The sequence below is a fragment of the Otolemur garnettii genome, unplaced genomic scaffold (genome assembly GCF_000181295.1).
Source record: "Otolemur garnettii isolate 467f Iridium unplaced genomic scaffold, OtoGar3 scaffold00080, whole genome shotgun sequence".
Lineage (NCBI taxonomy): Eukaryota > Metazoa > Chordata > Mammalia > Primates > Galagidae > Otolemur > Otolemur garnettii.
This window is the reverse complement of record NW_003852475.1, coordinates 8,068,061-8,084,127: the sequence shown is the minus strand read 5'-3', so window position 1 is coordinate 8,084,127 and position 16,067 is coordinate 8,068,061.

Here is a 16,067-nt window from a genome sequence, read left to right as displayed (position 1 = left end):
ATCTGCATGTCTTTGTTTCTGGGAAGCCAGCAAAGGATTTCCTTATGAATGATATTTAGGGGCAGTCCTTTGCAGGTGCCTAAGGCCTTTATTTTTTTCTGTCAGGATCTGAGGGATGCTTAATTTACAGGTCTTTTTTTTTTTAGCCAGGACTAGGTTTGAACCCACCACCTCTGGCATATGGGGCCGGCACCCTACTCCTTTGAGCCACAGGAGCCACCTGGGATGCTTAATTTAGTAACATCTAAGTCAAATTTCATGTGGAAGGGGATGCTTTATAACTCAGTCTCCTCTTTTGCACATTGGAAAAGGATTTAATGGAGTGTGGGTTGAGGGGACTGTGAGACCTGAAGCTTTTGTTTTCCTTTGCAAGGGCAAAGGGGATTCTGGCTACAACCTAACAAGATTTTTACAGGCCAGAGTGATCAGACAGACATGGGGGGGGCGTGAGGGATGAGCAACCCAATCTGATAACAGAGGGTGATCAGATATCCAGGATGGGGAGAAAGTTTGTTAAAACTGCATTTTACAAAGGTGCGCACACCTAGAAAAAGGTTCAGTACTGTGACTGAGGTTCATCAAACAAAGAATTTTTGCCATAATGTGACACTAAAAAATAATTAATGGTAATAATACTATTTTGAGGTAGATGAGAAACTGAAGCTGAGTTCCAGGAATTAACTACCTTCCCTGGAATCGCACAGTAAGAGCAGCAGAAACTCAATGGCTTCTGAAAGCTTAAGCTGGCAGAGGGTGTAAAATGGATTTGAAGGGGAAAGACTACAAGCAGCCAGGAAAATTGGGAGACTCTTTCAGTATTTCATTCAAAGAAATAGGGTAACGGCAGTAGGATAAAAGACTGGGGGTGGATGAGAATCAACAACATTTGAAAGGAGGTTTAATGTGGCAGCAAGGGAGGAATCAAAGAGGGGTCCGTGCTATTTAGGGCCAGGAGCCTGGAAAAATAGCGGAGCCATAAATGAAAATAGGGATCACAGAAGGAGTAGCAGGTTTGCACTGGTGAGATAAAAAATTTAATTTAGACAAAATGTAATTATGGGGTCTGCACAGTCCTCATCATAATGAGAAATGTTCATTAAATCCTGCATGATGAAAGCCTGTGCTTACCACAGCAAACTGGATGAGTCTGCCCATCAAACTCTCACCGTGGGAAGAACGGAAGGTAAATGCTGCAGCTTGCAGCACAGCGGGAGGACAGCTGAGGGAAAGGAAGACCAAAGGGTGGACTTGAGCATTTGGTGAGCTCCCTCACAGTGAAGCCCTGGGCAGTTTAGAGCCTCTTTGAAATCAATGAGAAACAACAGGACAGGGAAGGTTTCTGGCAGGCTGGATAGAAACCCCAGACAAATTTTGCCTGTGATGTATCCTGTCAGAGCTCCCTGAGCCCAGGCCACATTTTCCAGGGACTTCGCTCTGTATAGGGTGGTGGGAACCTGGCTGCCAAGCCGCAAGAAGGGAGCATAAAGATTTGCCCAGGAACAAGGCTGGAATCGAGCTAAGCTGCAAGGCAGAGACCAGGTGCAGGGCAAGGGAAAGCTAAATCAGCTCGGCAAGAGCACGCAGACAAGCCGACGAGAGGCAGCAGCACGTGGATACCTTCCATGGCGGTCGGAGTTTTCCATTGTGTCTTTTTCATAGGGAGCCTCAGGACTTGGCTATAGCTAATAGAGGAATTAGTTACAGGAACCGAGCTTGGTCAGACGCAAACAAAATGGGCAGCGAATTTCAACGTGTCAAACAGATACGCAGATGAAGGTGAGAAGCAGCTCACCTTTAAAAGCTAAATGGGACCCGGAAGGCACCTTTGTAAATCTTTCCCCTTACTTTTTTCTCCCTTTGACTGCTTTTTAAATCCCTACTCTTTTTTTTTTCCTTTAAGAAATCCTATCTTGAAATCCTATCATTGGCAAACGACACATTCTCCCACGGAGCCCTTTCTCCAAGGTTTGAAAGCTGGCAGATGGCTGTTGTGCAGAGGGAAGTTTGGACTGCCTCTGCCCGTACCGTGTGCATCTCACAGATAGCAGAGGACTTTTGATTCCCCGGCTGCCAATCTTTCATCTTTCATCTGTACCAAATTCACAATGATGAGGAAGAAAGGAAAGCAATTTAATTCTCAATGGTACTTCATCTAGCGGCTGTAAAACATCCTTTCTGCTTTATACCAAGTAAGCAGTAATAACATAGGAACGTTGAAAATTGTCAGTTGGAGAGTAAAAATGGGGGAAGGAAAGTTTTACGGAATAAATCTGGGTAATAAGGAAAAAGATATACATGCTACAGTGGGTTTTCATCACGGATTCCAAAAACACCCACTTATCCTCTGCACAGAACTTGTTACAGCTCATTTTCTGTCTGTGCATGTAACTCCATCCCAAGATGAGCATCTGTCAAGCCTGGAAAGCACAACATTTATAATGTTGTTTTCATTCTTGACTGAACACATAAAAAGCACAAAATCTAGTTAGAAGAATGGCATATGTGTGTGTGGGTTTTCCCCAAACCTTTGCCACCGGCTCTCACACAGACTCTCCTATTATTTACACGGTATTGGTATGTTTTGCTTAGAGGATGAAGAATGAAATTAAATGGATCATTGGAATTTCTCTTCAGAAGGCTCCCAGAAAGGCGTGAAAATAAAAGAAATTACCTAGCTCTATATAATCTCCATGTTCTCATTTGTCATTACGTTAAAAGTGACCTCATACCTATAATTCTAGCAATCTGGGAGGCTGAGGAGGGTAGATTCCTTAAGCTGAGGAGTTTGAGACCAGCCTGAATGAGACCCTGTCTCTATTAAAAACAAAAAAAGCAAAACAAAACAGACACATAAAAAAATGCTCAACATCCTTAATTATCAGAGAAATGCAAATCAAAACTACTTTGAGATATCATCTAACTCCAGTAAGATTAGCCCACATTACAAAATCCCAAAACCAGAGATGTTGGTGTGGATGTGGAGAAAAGGGAACATTCCTACACTGCTGGTGGGAATGCAAACCAATACGTTCCTTTTGAAAAGATGTTTGGAGAACACTTAGAGAACTAAAAATAGACCTGCCATTCGAGCCTACAATTCCTCTACTAGGAAGAAAACCAAAAATCACATTGTAACAAAGATATATGTACCAGAATGTTTATTGCAGCTCAATTCATAATTGCTAAATTATGGAAGAAGCCCAAGTGCCCATCGACCCATGAATGGATTAATAAATTGTGGTATATGTACACTGTGGAATATTATGCAACCTTAAAGAAAGATGGAAACTTTACCTCTTATATGTTTACATGAATGGAGCTGGAACATATTCTTCTTAGCAAAGTATCTCAAGAATGGAAGAAAAAGTATCCAATGTACTCAGTCTTACTATGAAACCAATTCATAGCTTTCTTAAGAAAGCTATAACCCAATTATAGACCAAGAAGAAGGAGAAAGGGGAGAGGGAGTAGAGGGGAAGGGGAAGGTTGGGTGGAGAGAGAGTAACTGGTGGGACCACACCTATGGTGCATCTTACAATGGTACATGTGAAATTTACTAGGTGTAGAATATAAATATCTTAATGCAATAACTAAGAAAATGCCATGAAGGCTATGTTGACCAGTTTGATGAAAGCATTTCAAATTGTATGTAAAACCAGCTACATTGTACCCCATGATTGTAGTAATGTACACAGCTATGATTTAATAAAGAACAAAACAAAACAAAACAAAACAAATTAGCCAGGTATTGTGATCAGAGCTTATAGTCTCAGCTACTTAGGAAGCTGAGGCAGGGGGATCACTCAAACCCAGGAGTTTGAGGTTACTGTGAGCTGGACTGATATGTAGCACTCTAGCCTGGGCAACCCAGTGAAATTCCATCTAAAAAAAAAAAAAAGAAAAGAAAAGTTGCAACTTTGGTTTTCCTCAATTCGCATTTTAGAGTCCCATGCCTGGCTGGATAAATTCCCAGGCATTTCAGCCAAATTCTGCTGTGTCCTGGTTTGGATGGCATTTGATGGAGGTGCTGCTAAGCAGTGGGTCTTCTCTGGCTCTCACTGTGAACTTTCACTCCATTACTCAGCTCTATGCTATGTCCCATGTTTGTCAAGATCTCTGCATTTAGCTTGAAAATATGTGTATGCTCTTTTTTTTAAAAGGAAGGTAATTCATTCATTCTTATGTTATAATTCCCAAGAAAGACATATGCTGAGAAAATCTCGTAATTTGGTTGATGGGAGATAGGGAGAGGAGGGGAAAAAGAAGTGGCAGATTTAGGAAAAATTCTTGCTCTGGAAATATTACTTGAGAGTTTCTGGTTCTTCCCCTGCACCTGACCTAGCACTGGACTCGTGGTAGTAGCACTGTGGAGTACTGTTGCAATGAGCATAGTTTATGTCTCAAAAATTATTATTTGTGTGAGCTTGAACACATTGTGCTATTTTTCTCAGACTATTTCTTCATTTGGTAGAGATTAAAAATACCAAGTTTGAAGGATTTTTGGAAGATGAAATGTGTTATATATGTGAAATATCTACTCCACAGGTACATTAAAGAATTGCCCCTCAACACCTTATATTTATTTTATTACAGTAGTTCTTTAACAATATTCTGTTGTGCCAAATAATCATTGCGTGAGATCAGAAATGTTGGAAGTCTAGCAAAATTCAGATGTGGGGAATGATTCTGCTACTCCTACCCACTCAGCATGCACTTATAAAGTACGATATTTTTCTCGCATGGATTTCCTATGGGGCTTCTCCAGGGCTCCATTTTATTTTCTTTTGCTATAACTCAGGGCCCTAAGGAAAGGGTACTGGGTGAAAAAAACATTACTCTCCTGCAGGGAAGCAGCTCCGAATCTCTCTCATCCTATTAAGGTACATAAACCTGTTTCCTGATAGTGATACTCATATGCTTTCCTGTGAAATGCCTCATACATTCTATATGCCATTCTGATTCTATCGAGGTAATTTAAAAAGAGTTGTACATAATCCTCAAAGCACTTTTCAAAGCAATGCTTTGTGTAAAAAATCAGTTAAATTACCACTTCTCTTACTTTGTCACTTCATTTTGGGTGGGCTGCTGTTTCCTAGAGTAGTGTTTCTCAGTCTTGGTTGCACAATAAAGTCACAGAAGGAGATTTTTTAAATGCCAAGTCCTGGCTTCAGCCCCCTGCTCCCCACCTCTGAGACCACAGCTGAATATACCACACTTTCTGTAGCTGAGATGCAAACTCAGGTACATTGTCAGCTTACTCAGGAGATTCTAACATGGAGACAAGGGAGAGAATCACTGTTTTTTGAAAAATCAACCGTTTTTTTTCTTTTTTCTCCCTGGGCTAACTGCTAACCTAACTCACAGAATCACCCCCTCTTATGGGTTTAGGTAAATAACCTAACGCTGGTGATTGATGTTTTTTTCCATCCCTAGGGGCATATGATAGGTGAAAAATACTTGTTGAGTACCTCCATACCTCCCCACACTTATCACTCCATCTCCCAGATCTCTTTACACTATAGTTTCCCATTTATTATAGTTCTCATCTTCCAAGGGCTTAAGATTTGTTTCATCTCAATAATTGTATTCATGCCAGAAAAAGAAGGTGGCAATATGAACATTTTAATTGGTATCTTCTGAAGATTACACTTATTTTTTTCCTTGCAATTTGAAGAGTCTAATGCTGAGAATTTTATAAAAATGTATGAGTTAAAATTCCCAGGGCAAGTAGAGATTATGGGATATGGAAAGCTTGTAGTAATTAGCAACTGACTCCTTGGGTTCATGGTAAAAGCACAGATTCTCAGGATCAGGGTTTAAGTCCAACTTTTCATTAAAATATCATATATACATACATATATGTGGATATATATACAAATTACAGGTACTGTTCTATGTTCTGGGAAAGCAAGAGTGAATAAGATCACTAGAGGTTACTACTTACATGGATGTTGCCAAAAAAGAGGTAAATAACACTCCACCCCGATGCACACACAGTGCAAAACATTTTATATAACAATAAATGAAGCTATAGAATTACTCATGAGGCATTGGTAGGTGGACTCCAGAGTGACAGTAGTGGGGGTGGCAGAGGGACTTGGGGTGCTTGGGAGGAGCTACCTGAGGGGGTAATATTTGACTGAAATTCAAATGATGCTGTCAACTCAAACATGCAGCTATCTGGTGATAGAGATAGCCAAGCGAAGGGAAGATGGCCTACAAAGCCTTCATAGCAAGAATAAGCTGAAGATGTTAAAGATAAAGGAAAAAAAAAGACTACTACATCTGAAGGCTATAGTAAGAGAACAATGGGTGATAACAACTTCAACATTATTTTCCCTGATACACATGCTGGATCCCTGCCCTGATCTCATTTAAGTATCTGCTAAGTATTACTCCATCAGAGACAGAGACAAAGAGATTTTCCTTTTGTTTTTCCTTTCCTCTATCTTAATGATAACTTAAATGTTAATTCTCTTCCCCTTTACTTCTCATTCAACCACTATAATAGCTACATTATAGATTCCTAGCGACACAGGATAGGTGAATAACAGATATTTTTTGAATGAATGAATAAATGAAAAAGGAAGGAAGAAATCTGATAACACAAGGATTTTGCTTCATGGTAAGGAATTTGGAAGTCATTATATTGTACTAAGAAGTGCTGTGATCCAAAACATAATTTGAAAAGATCACTTTAGCTTCTGTGTAGGGTAAGGGACTCCAGAGATGAACAGAAGCAGAGCGAGTAAGAAAGACTTAGCAGCTGTATGACAAATGAGGCTAACAATGGTCTGGGCAGGAGCACAGCAGATCTGAGGATAAAAGCTGGTGGACTATTACTGATGAAGTTTGAAATGTCTAGTAGCCTTGCAAAAGCAAAAGTTATATAAGTAGATAAGGGTCACTGAAGAGGTCAGGACCTCAGATACAAATTTGGGCTGAATCTTTTTCATAGATGCAGAGTTTAGGTAGAATACCGAAGCAGATCCAGTCTCAAGTTCCCTCAATTGGAAGTGGGGGCAGAGTTGAAAGAGCCAGCCAAACAAACTACAAATAAGTAGTTGTTAATAGAGAGGAAAACTGGAAGATCTGGTATCATTAGAACAAACAAACAAAGTTTCCAGAAGAAGGACATAATCAGTTGTGTGTTTGTTTGTTAGTTTTTGAGATAGAGTCTCATTCTGTACCCTGGCTGCTCACAGCAACCTCAAACACTTGGGCTGAAGTGATTCTCTTGCCTCTTCTGAGTAGCTGGGACTATAGGTGCCCATCACAATGCCCAGCTCTTTTTTCCATTTTTTTTAGTAGAGACAAGGTCTCACTCTTGCTCAGGTTAGTCTTGAACTCCTGAGCTCAAACAATCTGCCCACCTTGGTGTCCCAGAGTGTTAGGATTACAGAAGTGAACCACCATGCCCACTCAACTATTTGTGTTGAGTGTTTCTGGAAAAAGAAATAAGGTAAGAATTGCGACTTGAACAATGATTTTTGCAAGATGTTGATCTTTAGTCCATCCTAAGAGTCATGTAAATAGAACAGCTGGAATAAAGTGGACTGAAAAGAGAATGAGGAGGTTGGTTTGGAGTCCCTAAGTACAGCCCTTGAAACTTACTAGCTGAAAAACCCTGGAAAATGCTTCCAGCTTGATTTCTTCTTTTCTGAACTGGGAACAGCATACGGTAGGCAAATGCTCTACTGACTTTAGAGTTGTGAAAGCTTTGTGAGACCGCATGTGAAGGTTTCTCTCCTCAATCTTGAAGATTACACAAAATATCTGCTGTCGCTGTTATGATTATTTTGTGGAAGATTAATACTTTATTCAGACTATATAATAAATTTTGAGATAAAACAGTAAAATAGTTATTATACATGTTATTGTCTTTTACAAAATCCCTTTGACATCTTTTATTTTTTTTCGAAACAGAGTCTCACTCTATCACCCTGGGTAGAGTACCAGGGCTTACAGAAATCTTCATAGGTAGTTTACAGAAAACTTAAACTCCTGGGTTCAAGCTATCCTCTTGCCTCAGCCTCCTGAATAGCTGAGACTTCAAGTACCTGCCACAATATCTGGCTATTTTTAGAGATGGATTTCACTCTTGCTCAGTCTGATCTCAAACTCCTGAGCTCAAACAAGCCACCTGCCTCAGCCTCTCAAAGTGCTAGGATTACAGGTATGAGAAACCGTGCCTGACTTTTTTTTTTTTTTTTTAGACTGGGTCTCCCTCTGTTGCCCAGGCTAGAGTGCAAAGGCATCATCATAGCTCAGGGATCCTCCTGCTTCAGCCTCCCAACTAGCTGGGACTACTGTAGGGTAACCAGATTTTAACATTTGTAAAGCGGGACAACATGGAGGGAGGGGCGGGGAGGGGTGGGGGCGGGGCAGGGCCTGACAACAATGCAAACTTTGATAAGCAGTTCTCGATAATCACTTCTCAACAATTATTTGTTATTATTACAGTTTAACATTATAAAATTAACAAAAATAATATAAAACTCATATTCTGGAGAAATAGCCCCATGGCAGCCGAAAACTATATATTCCCTTCTTGTTCTCCCGCCCATTTGTGCATTTTTTCCAAAAATCGAGACTTTTTTATAACGCCCCGGGATGTGGGACAAATTGTTAAAAATCAGGACTGTCCTGCCAAAAGCAGGATGTCTGGTCACCCTAGACTACTGGCCCATTCTATTATGCCTGTCTTATTTTTTTTTGGAGAGATGGGGTCTTGCTCTTGCTCAGGCTAATCTCAAACTTCTGGCCTTAAACATTTCTCTGCCTTGGCCTTCAAAGTGCTAGGATTATAGGCTTGAGCCATTGTGCCTTGATGTTTTTGATGTATTTTTAATTAAATACCCATTGATATAAACAATAACTCTTCCTGTTTCCTATCTTCCTCCCTCCTTGTTTCCTTCCTTTCTTCCTTCCTTTTATCTTCCCTCCCCCTGTCCCTTTTTCCTTTGCATTCACTTTCTTTTTCAAATTATTACTTGCTCAATTCATACAAAACACCTGCAGGTGTACTAGGAGGATCCAATGAGTTGAGCTTCTCTAATCTCTAAAACATCAGATGAGAAGGAATGCTTCAGGGTCCCCAAAAAGAAAGAAAATAGGGTTGCCAGTATCTTAACTTTGTGAGTGAGTAATGACATGATTACAAATAGCCAGGTCTTGATTTATGGGAAATGGAGCCTAATTTATTTTCACAAGGAGGCAGAAGGGATTTTTTTCAGAGCTGCACATTGAAATCACCTAGAGAATTTTAAAAACTACTGATGCCTGGATATCACTTAGAAAAATTCTGATTTAATTGCTCTGGGGTTCAGCCTGGGCATTGAGTCTGTTCAAAGCTTCCAGCTGATTCTAATGTGCAGTCAAGGCTGAGAATCACTGGAGTGGAGGCAGAGAATTGCATGTGCAAAGTAGCCTAAAGAGGACGTTCTCCTATAAAGGCCATCCAGTGAATCCTCAGGTACAGCTCGGGCTATTTATGGCTTTGACTTTTTTGCTCTGCATTTTGTCATTTCTATTTGCAGAGCACTAAATTCTGTTGTTCCTTAAAGCAATTGTAACTAGAAAAAGAATGATTAAAAGAATGATCAATGCCTAGTACTTATATAAAAAAGACAGAGAAAGGAAAAATCTAAACTTGGCTTTTAATATAACTATTTCCTTAGCTGTGCAGGTAATATCAGCTCATGGGAGACTGGACAAAATTCTACATTGATAGCTTTAACTTATTAATGTGAAAGTTATTTCCTTAAATTCCCCAGTGGTGACTTTTAAAACACCTCTTTCATTCACTTTACCAGAGGCTTCTGGTATTTAATTCAAGGTTACAGCACTTTCAACACTTAACTTAAAAAAGAAATACATTCATTTTATTTTCTCTAATTATATTCTCTTCACTAAACATGTGAAGGTACGTCCAGAACACCAATTTCCACAGGTAATGGAACATTTTTTTTCAACTTCAACAGAGTTAAGTTCTTATAGATGTTTTTCACTGTGTTTGAACTTTTAGGTATTATTTCACTCCCACCTCCCCAAGAAAGAAGAAAAGCAATGTTTTAATTTATGTTTCTATGTATTATTAGGCTAATTAACTTAAAATATAAGGGAAATGTTGAAAAATAAAAAAAAAACTCTCAATATTTTGAACTACCTAAAGATGTACTCTCAATATTTTGAACTACCTAAGGAAATTTTAACCTAGTAAAATTTCTAAATTAGAGAATGATTTAAAGGAAATGGAGTCAGACACTTACAATAGTTAAGTTACTGGATAAAACGCATAGACACAGTAATTCGAGGTAATATTTACAAGTGTGTTCCCTGAACATACACTCACTATACAAGTGTCCACTCATATAATCCTCAAATGAACCCTATTAAGAAGGTACTCATTTACCCATTTTACAAATTTGGACACTAAAGGACTGTGCATTTAATATTATGTCCAAGTTCCCACAGATGTAGAACTCCTACTCAGGCAGTTTGGCTACAAAGCTCCCGTCTTAGCCACTCTTCTATTATATTTTGTGTTAAGGTGTGCACTGGATGGACTCCATCACACACAGACTCACCCATTAGGATTCACTCGGTTCAAACTACATTCTTATGTACTACAAATCATTAAAATTACCTGAACTACAAAAATTTTAATCTCACATATTTGAATAACGTTAAAAAAAAAAAAGAAAAGGCTGGGTGTGGTGGTTCACACCTGTAATCCTAGCACTCTGGGAGTCAGAGGCTGATGAATCTCTTAAGCTCAGGAATTTGAGACCAGCCTGAGCAAAAGTGAGACCCCCATCTCCACTAAAAATACCAAAATTAGCCAGGCTTTGTGGCAGACACCTATGGTCCTAGCTACTCAGAAGTCTGAGGCAGGAGGATTACTTGAGCCAGGAGCTTGAGTTTGCTGTGAGCTAGGCTGACTACCAAAGCACTCTAGCCTGGGCAAAAGAGTGAGACTTTCTCAAAAACAAAACAAAACAAAACAAAACATGTTTCAGAGAGGAACACTGGCTATGAGCTTTCAGCTGAGTCCTGGGTCATAGCAATATCTTGAATTTGTCACCACATAAAATCTATTCCTTCATTTTAAAGATATGAAAACTTAATAGTGTTAGTGCACTCAGAGTTGATTAAGTTATCAGAGAATGATTAGTAAATAAAGTTCCAGAATGACAATGTATTCATTATATTTGTATCTTTCCAAAGATTATAATATTTGTTTCTGTTTAGGGAATTATCACTGCTCTTTGAAAACTAAATCCAGTTTATGAGATTTCATGTTGAACATGGACGCTATACAAAAGAAACTGAATGCTACTTTCCAAAGTAAGGATTTTTTTTAATATAACATAAATTACTTTTATTGTAGGGAATTGGAATATACAATTTACAAATACATCACACAAAAAAGCTATCACTCAAAAGGTATTTTTAAGATAGGTTTTCTATGCTAAATTAAATAGGTAAAATCATAATACATTTTACAGAATTTTATAAGTTACTTTTTACTTGATAATATAATTAAATCTGCTCAATAGAAATGATTTAAAATAGATTATATAATTTGCATACTCTAATTGTGTAACTATAAAATTACATATTATATTTTTCTCATTATAAAAGTAATATAAAAAGTAATACATGCTTGTTGTAAAAATTGGAAATTTTAGAGAAATGTAAAGAATGTAAAAATTACTTATAACCCCTATCACTATGATTTACTTCACAAATATTGATTATGTACTTCTTATAGTAGGTATTTGTCAGTAAACAGTATATAGGGCACTCAGGAATGTCAGAAAAACAGTTAGGGTACTGCTAGCACAATATAGTATGATGTATCACTATGACATATGGGAACATAAAAGGGGACCCTAATTCCGAGAATGCTTTTTGATCCAGTGACATTCAAACTGAGACACAAAAGTAAAACAAATTAAGAGAGTAAAAGCTTAACTTCTTGAACATGCTTATTTGAGAGCTGATGTGGGCACTGGAGGTGTCCTTTGGTTCAGACATTTTGTGCTTCTGGGGTTCTTGTGCTGACTCCTTCTCATCTGGATGGAGCAGCTGTCACTTCTTGTTTTTGGATTTTCTTTTGTTTAGCTAGGTCTTGCCCCCACTCCCACTTGTAAGGGAGTATCTGGAGTATATGTTGGATAAGAGCCTTTGGATTTGCTTGTGGTTGTGTTGAGGGGGTCTAAGTTCTGGATGGATGCCTTGGTAATAGTGTGGTGGTTTTCTTAACTGCTAGTTATTTGCAGGCTGTAATGATGGCGTACCAGGTGTATGAGCAGATTATCTGTCTCTTGTTGAGGTAAATTGGAGACCTTTGAAATCCTTTCTCTTACCTCAGCCCTCTGGTCTTTTTAATAGGGTGAATTATACTGGCATACCCAGTTTTATCTCTGAGGCTGTAAGTAGTGTTTGTTAGAAATAACCACCTGTAATTTTATGTGTGTGTGTGTGAGGAAACTATGGCCAGTGATAATCCCTCAGGAGCAGCCCTGAAATGATGCAGGTGGTGGGCAGGGTCCTGAGCTTGTGTGTGTGGCCTGTACATTCTCCTCGATGGCAGGAGTGGGTGGAGGAGTGAGGTAAGGTGGGGCTGGGCTGAGTCAGTGTGCTGTCAGGCTCTACAAGGTCAATAAAGGAGAACATGCTTGGGAGTCACTTTGGAAAATAGTCTGAAGAGGCTTCAAAAGTTTTAGGATAGAGTTTTCATGTGACTGAGCAAGCCACCCTTAACTATATAGCCAAGAGAAATACAGGCATATAGCCATGAAAAAAACGTACATGCACGTTCATCAGAGTATTCATAATAGAATACCACTGTTCTACTCATGAAAGTGTCTATTATGTCCAAGTGACCAGAAGTGAATGGATCTAAAGTAGAATTTATTTGCCCATATGAAGGGCTGAAGTACTGATATATGGTATAACACGAATGGGCCTTGAAAATGCTAAGTGAAAGAAGCCATTCACAGAAGACCAAAGATGGTATGATCCCTTATATATATAAAATCTAGAAGAGGCAAATTTCTAGAGACAGAAAGTAGGTTGATTAGAGAGCTGGGGGGAATAGGAACATTGAGGAAGGAGGCACACAATGTATGGGGTTTGTGGGGGTAATGAAAATTATTATAAAATAGTGAGGATTATTACACAACTCTGAGAATACTAAAGAATTGAATCATACACTATTTAAATGTGCGACTTGCACGGTATATGAATTAAGTATCTCAGTAAAGCCATTACTAAAGGAAATCACATTTTGAAGGGTGGAATCTTGTTGAATGTACTTCACCTTACACAGGATTTCCATTTTCACAATCTTGACAATCTTCAAAGAAATCATAAGGGAACTATTTATAAAGCTTAGATGGCGGAGCTACTTTTCCAATGTCCTGATTTATAATTAATAGTTGGCAGAACAGGACTTAAACTTGGGATTTTTATTTTGCCAGAGCTTTCTTTTTGATGTTTATAGCTGACCCCAAATACACTATTATTTAATACAAAGAATATAGTGATATGCTGTTTTACATCTAACTAATCATGCTTATGTTGCTTCACTGTTGTGCCAGTCATTCACAATGGATTGAGACAAACTGAAACAGAACCGAGGAACTGAAGGTAACTGTGACATGCCTTTTATTCAACTCCATACAGCCAGCAAGAAGACATGGGGACATCTGCCTTCATTCAGCTCATGGGGGCAGGAGGGCTAGTATAGGAAACTTCTTTTCCCCATAGGTAGAAAGCCTTGGGGGCCTTATATAGTAGCCAGAAAGAACAGTGACTCCAAATTAAACACTAATGACGATGAATTTGGAATACATGGCACCTGCCAACTTAATCATAGTTATTCAAAACTGTTGGGCACCTAATGGCCTTTGCATTAGAATGCCTAATTTAAATCATTATCCTCACCCTCCACCCCTTTCGGGTTTCTTACCTCACAATCTATGTGATAAAGTCTTCCATGAAGGTCTCTGTGTGAGGGGTGTAGAGTACTGCATCCATATACCGTGACAACAATATATGCTACAGTACCAAATAATAATGGTCCAAGCAATAGCACACACCACTTGTTGCCCATTGATACATTTGTCCAGCTTGCAGGAGACAGCAATGTAGCCACTGGGCAAAGTCTCCTGAAGTGGTGGTCTCTAGCCATTGGACTTTGGCTAGGGAGCCTGCTTCATCGTTGCGTGAAAGGGCCAATGGAATATGTCTGGTGACCTATTTCTGCTTTCCAGCTCACATAATTCTTGCCACATGGTCTGGCCCCACAACACTCTGGGCATATTCATCCAATGGCTTAAGTGCCATGTGGCTATTTGTAGAGTCACTCCTTAAGGATAGCCCAGATGTCTACACAAATCCCTAACAGCTAGCTCATTAGCAACCCACTCACTGTACTGCTTGCAACCCAGCCCATTGCTGCCTTGTCCAGTCCCTGTGGCACAGCAGATAGTCTATTAGTGGATGGAAGGCTGCAGACATCCACCACACAGGCTTCCCCCAATCACTGTATCAATGTGACCTCAGGAATCGGGGCATGCTGCTCCTTACAAGGGCTGGCTTCTGGTTCACTTTCAATTGTCTGGGTGTACACAGCCTATCATCTGTGTAAGTTTCCCAAACCCAATACTTCCTATAGCTCATCCCACATGAGCCATAGCTGAATATACTGCATTGCTATAATTATACCCTACTTTGCCAGAGTCAGAATCTATGCTGTGCCACTGCCTGGCTCAGTGGTCTAGTCCTGTTCTCAACCTACAATGGGGTACATGGTACAGACAGTCACAGGGGCTGTGGCAGATGATACTTTCCAGTTGCCAGGAGGACACATAGAAATGCGTAGGGCTTCCTTGTGCTGGTCTGTGCCTCAGCTAGGCAGAGCTGCTACTCTGACTACTTAGCCTAGGTTGCTCCTTGAGGCCCACTTGGCCATGACCAGCACATCCATGGCCTTCCACTTGTCTCAGAAGTTGCTGTTCTTCACTTTCTACTGCTCCACAGCTCCCCTGAGCTAGGTAAGCTCTTTGCAAGACATGACACCTGGGACTTAAGCTCTTTGAGGCAGGTCTGCTGCTGGTTGGCTTCTGCTTGGCTGGCCTGGGTATCCCAGGCATGGACTTCTCCCAGCAGAGCCTCGATGAATCGGATTCTCTCCATAAGCTGAAATTCTCACACTGGCCTTCTTGATCCACCCAAGAGACCACTCTGCTCCTTATTTATTTTTCACCTCCACTCTGGAGGACTGTAACTTGATGTGCAGTTCAGCCATCTGCTACTGCTGCTACTCCTGGGGCCATCCTGTCTGCTTGGAGGCTACATGCTGGCCTGTGTGCCGCACCACTCCTGTCTGACCTCATCCAGGTCCTTCTGCAGGGTCTCCTCACTCTTGAGAGCCACCTGCAGCTATGGGACCTGTTTCTCTGAGGCAGCTGCTTTGGCTTCCAGAGCCTTCTGCTATGCAGCCTCACCTTTTCCACCAGTTCCTTGCTGACTGTCCTGAGTTCCTGGCAGAGTCTGGCCAGCTCTGTGTTCTGCTTGCTCTCCACCTGGCTTGTGGCTGCCTCAGGTTATTCCTCAGGATGGAGTCCTACTGCAGTTGGTCCAGCTGAGTGTTAAAGTCATCCTCTAGTCTCTCTCAGAGAGTTGGAATCTTGCTCTGGTTGGGGGATCCTTCTGCCTTTTTTGTCCTCGATTGGTGTTCCCTCCACCTTTTTGCCTTGAACCTTCTCTGGTTCCTGGAAACCTGGGAACCTTCTCTGCTTTTTTCTCTTCCAGAACAAAATCTTATAGGCAAACATGCCTGGCCTCTTAGCCTTCCTTGATTCCACCTCTTTCCTGTTTTTCAGGGGTTAGCTGAAAAGGAGTTATGCTGCTCTGGAGCTAGCTGTTGGCATAATTTTAATAGTAGGGTATTGGATTTCCCATCAATTTCTCCTTGGTCAACACTGCCAACAAAGGGTCTACCCACACCTGAGTGTGTGTGACTTTCACCAGTTTCACGGTTGCCCCACCTT